Source organism: Squalius cephalus (genome assembly GCF_949319135.1).
Source record: "Squalius cephalus genome assembly, chromosome: 12".
Taxonomy (NCBI): Eukaryota; Metazoa; Chordata; class Actinopteri; order Cypriniformes; family Leuciscidae; genus Squalius; species Squalius cephalus.
In genome coordinates this window covers 16453-32860 of record NC_137133.1, presented here as the reverse complement: position 1 = coordinate 32860, position 16408 = coordinate 16453, and the positions used below count along the sequence as shown (strand labels likewise).

The 16408-nt window shown below is 40.0% G+C and overlaps 1 protein-coding gene across 1 annotated transcript in view; it reads right to left on the bottom strand.

Annotated features, from left to right (window-relative positions):
• Positions 1 to 1516, bottom strand: part of lrfn2b (leucine rich repeat and fibronectin type III domain containing 2b) — a 95940-nt gene extending 94424 nt beyond the window's left edge. Inside the window, exon 1 of the mRNA XM_079887841.1 lies at positions 1371 to 1516. The gene's annotated coding sequence lies outside the window, so the exon portion shown is untranslated. The remainder of the gene's footprint in view (positions 1 to 1370) is intronic.
• Positions 1517 to 16408: the final 14892 nt, after the last annotated feature.

Below are 16408 nucleotides of genomic sequence, written 5' to 3'. Positions count from 1 at the left end.
TGGAGACCTATCAAATGATTTACAGGAGATAGCTATAATTAGTTATAGTTCATTTAAATTTAGTAACAAGTTTGGCCAGACTGTGCAGCCCCACATAAGCACAAACCTGCTTTATAACTTTTAGTTTAATTATTTTAAATTGCAATTTTTAATATGCAATTATCATTTGTCAAAACCACTGGCCACTGGAAATGAGTAGCCTAGCTGACAAACTAAATGCTTAACTTTATGATTTAAGATAAATTGAAACAAAAGAAGAAAAAAAAAAGAAAAAAAGAAGCTATTTCTGCATATAAAAGTATAAGCATTGCACAGCTGGACATCATCACACACCAACATGACCAGACACTGATCCTTCCCAACCTGAGGACCAAACCATTACTCTTTCACTTCTGTCTCCAAATTTAACATTTACTGAAGAAATATTGGATGTTGGCATGAAATACTCATGGGAAGTGTACATGCTATTCTCAATCTGCCAATATTTCAAAGTAGGGCTGTCAAACGATTAATCGCGATTAATCGCATCCAAAATAAAAGTTTGTTTTTACATAATATATGTGTGTGTACGGTGTATAATTATTTTCTATATATAAATACACACACATGCATGTATATATTTAAGAAATATTTGCATGTATATACTGTGTATATATATATTTATATTATATATCATTTATATTATATATAAATATTTTATATATAAATAACAAATTTTTCTTAAATATATATGCATGTGTGTGTATTTATATATAGAAAATAATTATACTCCATACACACACATATATTATGTAAACACAAACTTTTATTTTGGATGCGATTAATCGCGATTAATCATTTGACAGCCCTATTTCAAAGTGTATTTAGCTTGTTATCTTAATTATTCTGCACACACAGATTGTTTGAGTTCAAGTTCACTTCTACTTTCAACATTTGTCACAATAAATACTATTCTGAGAACAGTTAGCAACCAGCTAAAGGACGTGAAACCTGACATTATCTTTGACATTAGGGGAAGTTTAACTTGAAATATTTTAACACTGAACTCCTTAGCTTGCTGTCCGCCTGGTGCTGATGATAGGAACAGTGGACCATCAGATCATCATCAGTTTCCACAGCTCAGTCTGATGGCACTGAATATGAATCGCGTGCTGTCAGAATGATGATGATCAATAACCCATCATAAGAGACTGAGAAATCCAGTGAATATAATAAAGCACCTCTGTGCTGAGTTATTGTTGGTCCACCCAGCATCAATTGAATGTGGATGAATGAGGAGTTACTGTGTTAAGCAGCTTATGGCGAATCTCAGTGTCCATCGCGAGCACAGAAACGCACAGAAACACACAGTGTAAACACAGCGACATTACCTTGGGTGTGGGACGTCGAGTCACGAGTGTCCATCGATGAAGATTAAACACCTCCTGAGACTATTGTCATTACATTCCCAGTGTTTAAACTCGGTCCATATCGACAGGCTGCGACCACAGAGTGTGTGAGCGCGCGCCCGCTGAGCGCGTCCACAGCTGCTGAACGAGCCGCATCACACACGTGTGCACGAGCCCGCGCGCGCTGCTGTCGCTGTTTATCTGATAAACGGACTTGAAATCATATGGAAGCCCGTTTCCGCCACGTTGAGTAAAAAAAAAAAAGATTCTTTAAGTCATAATAATGAGAAACTTTCTCATAATTATGACTTAACATCTCATAATAATGAGAAACTTTCTCGTAATAATGACTTAACATCTCAAAATAATGTGAAACTTTCTCAAAATAATGAGAAACTTTCTCGTAATAATGACTTAACATCTCATAATAATGAGAAACTTAGTTTCTCGTAATAATGACTTAAAGGAGAAGTTCACTTTTAAAATGAAAATTCTGTCATCATATACTCACCCTCATGTTGTTTCAAACCTGTATGAATTTATTTCTTCTGCTGAACAGAAAGGAAGATATTTAGAAGAATATCAGTAACCAGACAGTTTTTGGGTCCCAATGACTTCCATAGTATATTTTTTTCCTACTATGGAAGTCATTGGGACCCAAAAACTGTCTGGTTACTGATATTCTTCTAGATATCTTCCTTTCTGTTCAGCATAAGAAAGAAATTCATACAGCTTTGAAACAACATGAGGGTGAGTATATGATGACAGAATTTTCATTTTAAAAGTGAACTTCTCCTTTAACATCTCATAATAATGAGAAACTTTCTCGTAATAATTATTTTCTCGCACTTCTACGCATGCGCAAAGCAGCAGAGCAGAAGGGCGTGCCACACTAGCGACATCCGCTGGTCAAAGCCGTGTAAATACATCCCAGCAAACATGGCACGCTCTGCAAAACAGTTGTTTTCATTAAAGTCAGTGTGATCTGCGAAGTGAAGTCTGTAGTATCATTAAATAACATCAATTAAAAATCATCAGTAGGCCTATATCTTCCATACTTTTCCATGCGCACGAAATGGTGTGAAATTGGAATGCAGAAGAAGCACTGTTACCATGGTAACAAAGGACGCCTGCTTGTGCACGCCGATGGAAATTGTGTTACATGAATTTACAAAACTCTCAGATTAAAGTTGGAATATTACATTTATTCGTCAAGTTTAAGTGTAACATCTTCATAATATATATGGGTATGTGTGTTAATATAACACGTATTGCAGATGCTTCAGGATATTTGATGTGCAGGTTCATCTGGAAGATATCAATACAGAAATCACCTTTAAGATGTTTATGACTTTGGGGACATTTACACATAAGTGGGTAGTGGAATGGGGGAAAACGCAAGGTCGAGACGTGCTTTTAAAAGCTGAACTTCTTTTCAATTGAGCGCCGCGTTTTTAGAATGCCGTGTCATGCGCGAGACGCTGCAGAAGAGCGAGCGAGCGTCCGTCTAGTGCGTGTATGCCTAGAAAAGCAATGAAAAAGTGTGTTCTGTATGAACGGACCCTTACACAGATTTCCAGATGAAGTGTTCTTAAAATAAACATCTAAATGTCTGTTCGGTAGCCCCTATGTAACAGCAGACCATTTAATTGTGGTACTTCTGTGATAAGTGATAAAAAGCAGTTGCAAACATTTTACAAAATATACATACTCATCTCTGTACCAAATAAAACGTGCAACACTTTACGTTTTGCTACCGAATCATATGTAATGTCTAATTAATTTAATTTACACTAAAGTTTGTCTCGACACTGCACAATTTCACGGCTCGAGATCTTGAACGTGATGCTTATCCTATGTGGATTTAGTGTGCATTAAGGCTACAGTTTTGCACATGTTCTTCCTGTCGCCTGCACACACTCTCAGGAGTGGGGATTGAGACGGGCCCCAAACCTCAGATAATCTACAACTTCGCCATCTGCTGGCTCAGAACATTTACAACAGCCGGAAACCCTGGAAATGCATAATTTTTCAGCTCAAAATTAGTGAAACTGAGGATATTTTTTATTTTATTTGTAATATCTTTCAAAAGTATATAAGTTTTTAAAAAAAAAGTAAATAAAAGTAATCATCCTCTCTGTAAACACCAGTACCAAACCACAAAACATATAAAAACTACAAAAATGACCGTAGTGAAAGTAGAAAAAATTCTTATGTAACTCTTATAAAAAGAATAGATATCTATAAATGAAAGTGTGGCTTCATTTGTCGTTATTTTCTGAGAACAATACAAGCCGTGACGTCGGTTTTTATTGGAAATTAAATGAATATTTGACTTTTTATTTTTTTTATTACACTGCACCAATCATTTTTTATAAAGGGGTAAACAAGAAAACATGAGTTTCCATGAAAACATTTTATTAGCACTTTGTACCAAATAATGCAAGTAAACTTTGTCAATTCAACATCTCCTGCAATGCGTTGGACTGCAAATTATCGTATAAAAAAAAAACACTGCTTACGTTCAAGTGTGTCCACTGTCTGAAATACAGTGAATCATCATCATTTGTGTAAAATCCAGAGTTTTTGCTGATCCACCGATCCTGATGTATCACTGAAGACGACAAATGAATGAAGCACTAATGTAAAACAGCTCTATTCAGCAGGAATAGTGTCGTCACTAAGAGCAGTGCGCCGTCGCCAGACCTCAGTCTTAAGGGGGGCATATGAAATGCATGGGAGGGCAAAATTATTATTAGCCTACAGAACATATATGTATAATAATCGTATACTCTATTTGCACAGCACGTAATCATCACGTTAAACATAACCAACAGCAATATGACCAGGTAGCCTATAGCCTACACCACATTACATAGAAGCAATGTTATGAATATCCATAAAACACTTCACTATACAACATATTAGATGTAACACCAGAAGCATCTCTCAAACATTGCATTTTAAAGCAGTCAACATGGGCATATGCATTGCATGAGACACACACACACGCACGCACATACACACGCACAGAGACTTTGAGCCTACTGGTACTTTGAGTTAGAGCTTAGATCGGGCCCAAAAAAATCAAGCCCAACCCTACCCGAGGCTGTGCATGTTGTGTCCGAGCCCAGCCCGGCCCGACACATTAAAGGGGGGGTGAAATGCTCATTTTCACTCAATCTCCTGTTAATCTTGAGTACCTATAGAGTAGTATTGCATCCTTCATATCTCCAAAACGTCTTTAGTTTTATTATATTTATAAGTTAAAGATTGGCTGTACCGAGTCTTTCCGGAAAAAACCGAGCGGCTGGGGGCGGGCCGTGTGGGCGGTGTGCTATAGCTGTGCTAACTGATCTAACAACACCATAGAGAGACATTTGAAGTAGTTTACTCACCGTGACTGCTCGATCCTTAAGCATTAGACGATCTGCAAATAAGTCGATCTGGGCTTTGTTTATAAAACAATCATCGTCGAAATGCAGGGAACAAAGAGTCGTGCACAACCTCCGTTGATGCTTCGAAAAAACAAACTCCATCCACTATTCCCTTAACGCTGGGTTCTTTGGGAATCTGTGCAGGGTTGTCTTGCCCTGCCAACCAAAAACCCACTTCTTTGGTGACATTGACTTCCCTAAAGCCGAGCAGAGCGCTTTGAGGTAACGTACTGCTTTCGCTCTCTTCTCTCTCTGGTCTGCGAGTGCGCGCGCGGCCGCGGAGAAGTGCCCTTAGGACCCATATAAGGAAATTCCGCTCTATCTTACGTAAGACAGAGCCATACTCGAAAAAAACTTTCCGAAACTTGTGACAAACCGGAAGGAGTATTTTTGGAACAAAAATACTCCTTCAAACATACAACTTAACTTTTGAAACTTTGTCCATGTTTAGCATGGGAATCCAACTCTTTAACAGTGTAAAAAACTCAGTATGCATGAAACAGCAATTCACCCCCCCTTTAACTATGAGCCCGAGCCCGATTTAAACCCGACTATTTTTTAATACGTGGGGCCATTATAACCAGGGGCGGCGCCAGGGAATTTTTTAATGAAGGTGCTGAGGGGGTGCTAGATATATTATAGCCTATATAAATACTATTACAAAAATTGGCCACTTAATATTTAATATTCAATTATTTTAATTGTCACAATTAAAGTATTCATTTTATTAAATTGAACAAGCACAACATTCAGCATTCAATCAAATATTCTTAAAGATTTATTATCAGCCTATTAATAATGTTATTTCAACATAATATCTCGTTATTTCGACATAATATGTGTGTGTGCAACAAGCAAGATGTGCATTTGTAAATCCGGTGACGTGTGCATTGATTTTATTAATAAACTAGTGTTTTCTGTCAGTGTCGGCTGCAAAGATGAAGTTGACGATCGCATCTCCGTAGTGAATGCACCCATATGGAGAAATGCACATAATGGATTTTTTAACCAGAGTAGCCTATTTCTTTCGTTTTGAATTGTTTCGTTTAAAGATATTTCAAGCTTTCTTTAGATGTATTTCTCATGTCTGTGAGGCAGAGTTTAAGGTTAATTTATGATGAGATGCGCTCCAGTTCACAAGCAATGCAAGTGACCGCGCCGGCGCCTCCAAGTCATGATTATATTGTCTGCTATATTTGCTTCTTATTTATTATAGGCAATTGGTTGATAAAAAATGATACAAATTAAGATACAATTTATACAAAACGAAATTCACTTTAAAGAAAGGCTTTCTACAAAACAAAACTTAATGAAGTGGTCAAAATCATGTCTGACCCATTCCATGTCTCCTGATATACTGTGCGCATCCAATCTTACTCATGCTGTTCACTTTTCATATTCAACATAGATGGGAAAAAATAACATTATAATATTTTAACAAATATGAAACTAAATACGCTTATTTAATGGCTACAACAGGTATAGTAGGCCTACAGACTCTCTATTTGTACAAATTGCTGCACATTCATTTAATTCTGAATTTTGCACACAAAAGTTGAAAGGCATTTGTTTGTGCATAATAAAACATTTATCAACATTTATCAAGTTCACGGGTAATTGTGCGTGCATTTATTAATTATTATCTTAATGAATAATGGAACAAGGACGAAGCAAGTAAACTGAATGGATCGCAAATGGATCCTTTATATTTTTAATGTTTTAATGATAAAGAATGCAACACAAAATTAGCAACTATGATAATATAAAATTAAAATTAAAGTAATTTTTTTAAGAGATCTGTGCCTCAAGTGGGGGGGCACAAGCATTTTTGGGGGCGGGCCCGGCCCCCTATGGCCCGCCCATAGTGACGGGTGTGACTAAGAGTTAATTTGTAAATAATAACTTCATCTATTCTGTGTCTTAAGTTCAATAAAACTTTAGTTCATTAATATTAGCCCAGATGCCATTCAAAGCAGAGTTGTGTGATATGAGAGGTTATTACGGTTCCAGCAGAACTGAATAACCATCTTCCAGCATAACTAAGAACAATTAGGTATTAATTAGATATATGCATGATTACATTAATAGGTCTTTAGTCTCGACTTCAGTCTCTGCCAAGATGGCCACCACCGCACCCGCATCTCCAGTCCTCGCCCTGGTCTCCCGATCTGCCTGCTCCGCCCTGGACTCCCAATCTGCTGGCTTCACCCTGGTCTCCCGATCTGCCGGCTCCGCCCTGGACTCCCGATCTGCTGGCTTCACCTTGGTCTCCTGATCTGCCGGCTTCACCCTGGTCTCCCGATCTGCCGGCTCCGCCCTGGACTCCCGATCTGCCAGCTTCACCCTGGTCTCCCGATCTACCTGCTCCACCCTGGTCTCCCGATCTGCCGGCTCCGCCCTGGACTCCCGATCGGCCAGCTTCACCCTGGTCTCCCGATCTACCTGCTCCACCCTAGTCTCCCGATCTGCCGGCTTCGCCCTGGACTCCCAATCTGACGGCTCCACCCTGGTCTCCAGATCTGCCGAGCCACCCTGGAAGGCTTCCCGTGATTAATCCTCAGACACTCTTAGCCAGCCTCCAGGGCGCCAATTCGATATCCTGTCTTCTGTCTTTCTTCAGAAAAGAGATGGTATTCATCCCTCCTGGGATGGTGCTGCTCTTCTCTCTAGTAACATGGCATATAGTCTTAGAGCTCAAACATGAATTGGGGCTCAGGTCAGGAAGCAGACAGACTGGTTAAACCGAACGTCTGCTAGCGGCCTCGCGTCACCAAGGTCAGATAAATCCCATCACATAGAGCCTCTTTCATCTAGATATCATCATATAGAGACTGTGTATGTTCCCCGAATTAGGAAATGCAAAAAACTTCCAAACCCATCTAAGGTTAAAAATTTAATTGATGTTCAACAAATAAAAACAGATATAACACAAATGAGCAAATGATAAAGCTTGGATTGGGCGCATGCGTACGCAGCGACCGGCAGCAGTGGGAAGCATGTCCGTTTTGTTTGTCAGAGTTTTTTGTTGTTTTAAAGTCTGTTAAGTAGTTTTTTTTAGTTTTAGTTTGTTTTTGTTTTTTGTACTGATCAAACATCTACTCCGGCTTGTCAAAGCGTGTTAAAACTTAGTGACATGGATCCGACTTTGTTCCTTTTTTTTGGCGTCCGTATGGCACCTGGGATCACTCTGGCCGATTCAATACTCCAAAGACTATCTGCTAACATTTGAAAAACCTGTGATCAGCGGACCACCTGTGGACTTGATCATACCTGATCTGGAGGAATTGGCCGGTCTCGGGAAAGGCGATCACTTCAGAACTCCAGAACGGAGGCCAAGGAGGCGAGGAAGAAGAGGCGGGGTGCGGGAGCGTATGAGACGGCAACATCCGTCTCGCATTCCCCTGCCTTCAATCATCCTGTCCAACGCCCGTTCTCTCCGTAATAAAACTGACGAACTCCAGGCTCTTGTTCGCCATCAACACGCATTTAAAGACGCCTGTATCCTGGCCTTTTCAGAGACCTGGCTCGGGGAAAGGGACACTGACGGTGATTTAGTTATAGACGGGTTTGGGATCCCGTTTCGCACCGACAGAACGTCCACGACTACCGGGAAATCATGCGGAGGTGGAGTATGCGCGTACATAAATGAACGCTGGTGTAAAAATGTTATAGTGAGAGAGAGACTTTGCACCAAGGACGTGGAGCTGCTTTCTTTGTCCATGCGCCCTATGTATTTGCCACGAGAATTCCCACAGATTTTCGTTACTGTTGTTTATGTTCATCCAAGGGCGAATGAAAAAAACGCCTCAGAGCTTATCTCTCAGTCTGTGCATAAACTTCAGTCTTTATCTCCTGATGCTCCTAACCTGGTTTTAGGAGATTTTAATCATTGCTCATTGGACAAATCTCTCAGGAGCTTTTATCAGTACGTTTCCTGCCCCACTAGGAAAAACAGGATTTTGGACAAGTGTTATGGGCCCATCAAAAATGCATATAAATCAATTTTATTCCCCCCTCTCGGCTCAGCTGATCATAACTGTGTGTACTTGGTTCCATCCTATCGGACATGTCTTCAGAGGGGGAAGGTGACAACTAGAAACATCAAAGTGTGGTCAGAAGAGGCCACCCTCACCCTCCAGGGCTGTCTGGAGAGCACAGACTGGGAGGTGTTTATCGAATCCTCTAGAGACATTCACGAACTCACTGATGTGGTCAGTTCATGGATAACTTACTGTGAGGACATTGTTGTTCCTGTAAAGACTATCAGAACCTACCCAAATAGTAAACCTTGGGCAAGTAGACACCTTAAAGTGCTACTAAATAAAAAGAAACAGGCTTTTAAACAGGGAGATTCTACTGAGCTAATGTCTGTACACAAGGAAATTAAACGGGAAATTAGGAGAGCTAAATTATCTTGTAAAAGAAAACTAGAAGACATGCTTAGCAACAATAATATGGGTTCAGCATGGGACAGTATCAGGTCTATGGTCGGTTTGACTGACAATGTAAAGAAAAGGGTCTCATTAGATGGGTTCACCTCTGATCTGGTCCTGGCACAAGAGCTAAACAAATTTTACTCCAGATTCGATGTGCATTTTTTCGATAATGAAATAATGACGCTGAGAAATACAGCACTGGAATCAAAACAAGTTTCTCCTCTTTTTGATGAATATTCTGTTGTTAAAACTTTTAAAGGGGGGGTGAAATGCTAATTTTCACTCAATCTCCTGTTAATCTTGAGTACCTATAGAGTAGTATTGCATCGTTCATATCTCCAAAAAGTCTTTAGTTTTATTATATTTATAAGTGAAAGATAGACTGTACCGAGTCTTTCCGGAAAAAACCGAGCGGCTGGGGGCGGGCCGTGTGGGCGATGTGCTAAAGCTGTGCTAACGCGCCGAGCTAGTAACGTTAACAACACACAGAGACATTTGTTCAACAGTTTTACTCACCGCCTGCGGTTCCAACGCACGACTGCGGACCTTTATCATTGTGACTGCTTGATCCTTAAGCATTAGACGATCTGCAAATCCGTGATCTGGGCTTTGTTTATAAAACAATCATTGTCGAAATGCAGGGAAACAGTCTTGCTCAACTCGTTTTTGCCTCGGAAAAAAAAAATGCATCCACTATTCCCTTAACGCTGGGTTCTTTGGGAATCTGTGCAGGTTTGTCTTGCCCTGGCAACCAAAAACCCACTTCTTTGGTGACACTGACTTCCCTAAAGCCGAGCAGAGCGCTTAGATGAGGTACTGCTTTCGCTCTCTTGCTCTGGTGTACGAGTGCGTGCGCGCCCGCGATCTTACCGGAGAAGTGCCCTTAGGACCCGTATAAGGAAATTCCGTTACATCTGACGTCACACATGCCCATACTCGAAAAAAACTTTCCGAAACTTGTGACAAACCGGAAGGACAATTTTTGGCACAGAAATACTCCTTCAAAACGTACAATTTAATTTTTGAAACTATGTCCATGTTTAGCATGGGAATCCAACTCTTTAACAGTGTAAAAAACTCAGTATGCATGAAATAGCATTTCACCCCCCCTTTAAACACTGTAAAATAAGAACAAGTGCTGGTCCAGATAATATCAGTAGTCGATTACTCTCCAACTGTGCTGAACAATTAGGCCCGATTTTTAATTATATTTTTAATTTATCCTTGTCTCAACAGAAGGTGCCAAATCTGTGGAAACAATCTACTAGTCCCTGTTGGTAAATCTAAACATCCCAAATCGTTAAATGACTTTAGGCCTATAGCCCTGACCTCATTAGTTATGAAGTCACTGGAAAAACTGATCAAAGCTGAACTGCTAAAAACTACTGAACACCTGATGGACCCCCTGCAGTTCGCGTACAGGACCAAGAGAGGGGTTCAGGATGCTACCATAACTCTGTTGAATTACATCTGCAAGCACCTTGACAGTCCAAACAACCATGTCAGATTAATGTTTGTTGATTTTTCATCTGCCTTCAACACTATTCAGCCTCATCTACTAATCCAGAGGCTAAGGGATAACTTTGGTCTGGAAGGTAGTATTGTTGGCTGGATCTTGGACTTTCTTATAGGCAGAACACAAAGAGTCAGAGTAAATGGCCAATTTTCTGATCTATCTGTAACATCTACTGGCTCACCACAAGGGTGCGTTCTGTCTCCTTTGCTGTACATATTGTACACAAATGACTGTCGTAGCATTTTTGAAAACCGTCATATATTGAAGTTTGCGGATGACACAGTTATAGTGAGCCTGTTAAATAGCACTGAAACTTCGCATGGTCCTGTGATTGATTACTTTTTAAAATGGTGTCAGGAATATTTTTTATCCTTAAACGTTTTAAAGACAAAGGACATGTGCATTGATTTTAGACGTGCTCAGCCTTCCCCTGACACCACAGTGATTGATGGTCAGATAGTCGAATCGGTAGAGTCTTATAAGTACTTAGGTACTTTCCTCGATAACAAGCTGACATTTAAGAAAAATACTGACTCGATCCATAAGAAAAGCCAACAGCGTCTTTTTTGTCTTAGAAAACTATCTAAATTCCAGGTTGACTCTACTTTGATGACTTTGTTTTATCGTTCTTTTATTGAGTCTATTATAACGTTCTCCTTTGTTTGTTGGTTTCAATCCTTGAGGGTAAAAGAGAGGAACTTACTGAACAAGGTTGTTAGTGTCAGCAGTAAAATTATTGGGCTTCCACAAGAAACTTTACAGGATCTTTACGAAAAACAGCTGTTTAAGAAAGCAAACTCCATCTTGACTGACTGTTCTCATCCTTTATATCTACAGTTTCAGTTTCTACCATCTGGTTCATTGCTCAGACTCCCATTTGCTAAAACAAACAGATTTAAACACTCCTTTGTTCCGTCTGCTGTCTCTCTTCTAAATGCCAGGAGGGTAAGGTAGCTTACACATTATTGTATTTGATCAGAATGTGCATTATGTTTATTTTATTATATTATGTGTATTTGTGTTTGTAAGTTTGTGTGCTCCTATGCTGTGAAACTAATTGCCCCATTGGGGGACAAATAAAGGTATTGAACTTGAACTTGGATTGCTGAATATTCGATCCCTTACTTCAAAAGCACTTATTGTTAATGACATGATTACAGACTATAACCTAGATGTGCTGTGTTTGACAGAAACCTGGCTAAAACCAAACGATTACATTACTTTAAATGAGTCCACCCCGCAAGATTACTGTTATAAACATGAACCTCGTCTGAAACACAAAGGGGGAGGAGTTGCTGTAATTAATAGTAATATTTTCAAAATTACTAAGAAGTCTAGTTTCAAATATAATTCTTTTGAAGTGTTGGTGCTTAATGTAACAATATATAGTGTAAATGATAAATCACATTTGAGATTTGTGCTGGCTACTGTATACAGGCCACCAGGGCACCATACAGACTTTATCAAAGAATTTGCTGACTTTCTATCAGAGTTAGTACTGGCTGCAGATAAAGTCTTAATTGTTGGTGATTTTAATATACATGTAGATATCGAAAAAGATGCATTGGGATTGGCATTTAAAGACATTCTTAACTCAATTGGAGTTAGACAACATGTGTCAGGACCTACTCATTGTCGTAATCATACCCTAGATCTAATATTATCACCGTTGAAATTCTGAATTTCAGTAGTCCTGCTGACTTCAACATTCACACGAGTCTCTGTACATGAACATGGTAAAGTGAAAATCAAACACCTTGGAAATGAAAGGTATGTACAATGTTTTTAGGAATGGCACAAAGGTCTCTTTCTTTGGATCATTGTTTTCAATAAGTGCTTTTTTGGCATTTGTTGTGTCTCTTTGGATTATGTTGTGTTGTAAATAAATCCAAACAATCTAAAAGCCATTCTTTTTTTAAATCTCCTCATTCTTTGTGCAAGGTTGCTCAGAATGATAGGGCCTGATAAGCTCCTAATAGGGCCATTAGGGAGTGTCTTTGTCTTTATCAGGTGTGAAAATCTTACATATTAATGAGGTGATCCGCCCCTCCCGCATAAAGCTTTTTCACACAAAACACGTCGTAAACTTTTTAAATCAATATATTGTCTTATCTGAATGAGCAGTCAGGGTGATTTTCACATAGTTTTAGAGCAAATATTCTAGGCTACGTGATACAATTTTCAAAAGTCTTGTGAAGAAATAATCAGTATGGGTTTCATGACCTTATTTCAGTGAGAATTTGTTTTTGTATTTTCACAAACCATGCATAAATGTCATTATCTCAAAACTACAAACTTTTACACACATGCTGCTGATATATTATTGTAGCAGAGTTTGTGCTGAATACAGTGTAATTAGACTTTAGCCATGAAAATGTCACAAGTAACAGAAATAACCACAAATGTCAGAGCATGTCAGAACACCTCCAGAGCCCAGAAAACAGCTCAGACCCCAGAGGGTTAATTAAGACAGAAATTTAACTTTAACTTTAAATTTAACAGAATTTAATTAAAACAGCCAAAATGAACAGAAAACCGCCCAATATGACAGCTTGCTAGAACCAGTTGAAAAACCAGAACAGCTTTTGGAATTAACTTTTATATCTATTTGTGGTGCATTTTGGAAGTTGGGAGAAACCAAGTGTAGAAGATGAAGGGGATTTTTTTTTATTTTATTTTTTTTATGTAATTGTTTTTCATTGAGGGAATACAGTATGTGTTCATGGCTCTTAAATAATAATTTGTGGATTAGGGCATGTACAGAATGTTTATTATACTAAGATTTGGTTATTTGTTGAATTTTATTCCTGGTTGTTTGTATCCCTGTCAATAGTTGTGCCCATAAGTATAAATGCCCACAGGCTGATCCTGCACAGGATTGTCAGCCTGTGATGTAGGTTGGAGAGTGAAGAACCAACTGAAGTGAGGGTAAGAAATGTATTTTAATGTTGTTTATTTTTCACTTGTAATTAATTCGTCTTGTAGGTCTCTATCCTTTCTGTATATTTGTATTTTCATAAAAAGTTTAGAAAGTTCATATTGAGCTAAAATGTAATGACCCAATCAAGAGTTTGATTGTGACATGGAAGTGAGGAGCTGTATCAAGAGATTGAAGACAAACTGTCAGGAATAGGAACTGATAGGATCTGTCCGTATATTGTGTCTGTGTATCTTCTGTTCTTGCGTTTCTATAGTCTTCACTGGTTTATTTTTTTCTTTTTCCCGTTAGTCTAATTGTGGCTTGTTTTATACACCAACGATGTGTGAATATGAGGAATTAGTTAATTGCTTTTTCATTGTCACTGGAAGAGGGTGAGTAACATTCAGCTACATCCCACACAAAGCTTGTATGGTGTTTATCCTACAGCGCTTCAGATTTAGTGATTTGAATCTGAACCATTTCCAATAAGGACTGTCTTTGTATACCTAATAGGTCTAAAGGGACTTGTTTCATTTTAATCCTAAACATTTGAGTCCTTTGGATTTGTGAAATTTATGTAAGTAATTGAATATTGAATTAAGAACTTATTTATTCTTAATATTGAATCATTTAATAGTTTGCCCAGTAGGCATTTACAAGCACATAATTTATTGACTGTCATAAATCTGTCATTTTTTTTTTTTTTATGTTTTCATTTAAATACATAAAATTAGTGTCACGGTGTGACAAATAGCATATGGAACTTATTCCCGCTGAAGCAGTGTTCTCTTTGGGACACTTTGAGTGTAACACCGTCCCCAGGCCTGTGTGTGCGTCTGTTGCTATGACAACCCCAATTGACAGATTGACAACAGGTGTGGGGAATTTACTCAGAGTTTGGGTGAGGCCCCGTCAGCATTTGAGAGAGTATAAAAAGCAAGAGAAAGAGACTGTTGGTGTGGTTCTCCCTCGTGAGAAGTTGTTTTATCGGGTGGTTGCAGTTATTGGAGTGCTGGTGAATGAAGAGGAGTGTTGACTTGATGAGGGACTCGAGGGCAACAGAGGGAAAGTGAAATACCCCGTTTGCATTGGAGAGGAGCTAAGTAACCGAGAACTGAGTCTCGTAATTGCATGTATTTGACGCTGAATTGGATGTGGTTTGGAGTGTTTGGATCACGATCATAAATATCACTGAGTGGATTGTACTGATTCATTACCGACCTCTTATCTCTTCCTCCATTATAAATGGTGATGTGAACTCTGCCTGTGTCTGTGAAGAAAAACATCCCGAAACATCCTTTGCAGCATTGATGATCGCGACCCCCTCGGACAGAGACCCAAGGGTGAGTGCTGGCTTTAAATTGCACTTCGTGAAGTGAGTTTGCAGTGCCTAAAGATTGACGTTTTCCCCCACATTATATGCTTGAAGTGGAATTGCCGTGTGTGTGGAAGATACATTTCTTTTTGCCGTGCACTCTCCATGTATCATGCTGGTCTACTGTCAATAATGAGAGCTCAGTGACATTGATCTGTTCTAACTGTCTGGATGTTGAGGAGTTATCATCTGGGATTTGAATTAACCCCTCTGTTTGCGCTAATAGGAGAGGAGATGCCCTGTTGAAATGTTCACTATCTGTCTCAGTAAAAGTCCTGTACAGCCTGTCGACTTCCGAGTCTGCTGGTTCCCTGCAACTCATCTATACTGTGAGAAGTGTTCGTTCTTTTCGACGCATGCGAACTGTATACTTTGTCTGAAGCATCCATCCTGTCTGTCTCAGAAGAAGCCCCGTGTAGCCTGTCGACTTCGAGTCTGCTGCATCCTTGTAGCCTACCTGTGCTGGGAGAAGTGACTGTCCCTCTGTCACGAACGTGAGGCTGGCACGCTCTGTCCGAAATATCCATTCCGTCTGTGTCAGAAGTCTCGTTCAGTTTGTCGACTTCGAGTCTGCTGCATCCTCGTAGCCCACCTGTACTGTGAGAAGTGGTTGTCCCTCTTAGAAAAAGCGTGAGAGCTGTACGTCCTGTTTGAAGCATTCATTCTGTCTGTCTCAGAAGAAGTCCCGTGCAGCCTGTCGACTTCGAGTCTGCTGCATCCCCGCAATCCATCAGTACTGGAGAAGTGCCCATCCCTCTGCAACGAACGTGAAGACTGCACACTCTGTCTGAAACATCCAGTCTGCCTGTCTCAGGAGAAACCCCGTTCAGTCGTCGACTGAGTCTGTGGCATACCGGCGGCCCACCTGTGTTGTGAGCAGTGGCCGTCCTCCTTCAACGAACGTGAAATCTGCACCCTTCGTTTGCAGCTTGTTCATTCTGTCTGTCTCGGAAGAAGCCCCATACAGCCCGTCGACTTCGAGCCTGTTATCACCTTGTAACCCACCTGTACTGGAGAAGTGTCCGCCCCCCTCTGCGAGCGAGTGCGAGAACAGTGTGCCGTGTTGGAGTCGCCATTCCGTGTGTCCCCTACCTATTTACTCACCGGCTTGCCGTGTACCTGCTTAAAGTCCTGCTCTGGTGTTACAAGGAAAGTAGAAGAGTTTGACCACACCTCTCCCAAGAAGACTCCCCTGGCTATCCCACCTTAAGACCGTGTACCTGCCGTATACGTACCTGACTGGCATCCATCCGCCACAAATTCCGCATCTGTGAAGAAGGAAGGAAGGCTGGAATCACCTACTTACCAGAGGAGGCTTACCGGACCGCTCCCTTGC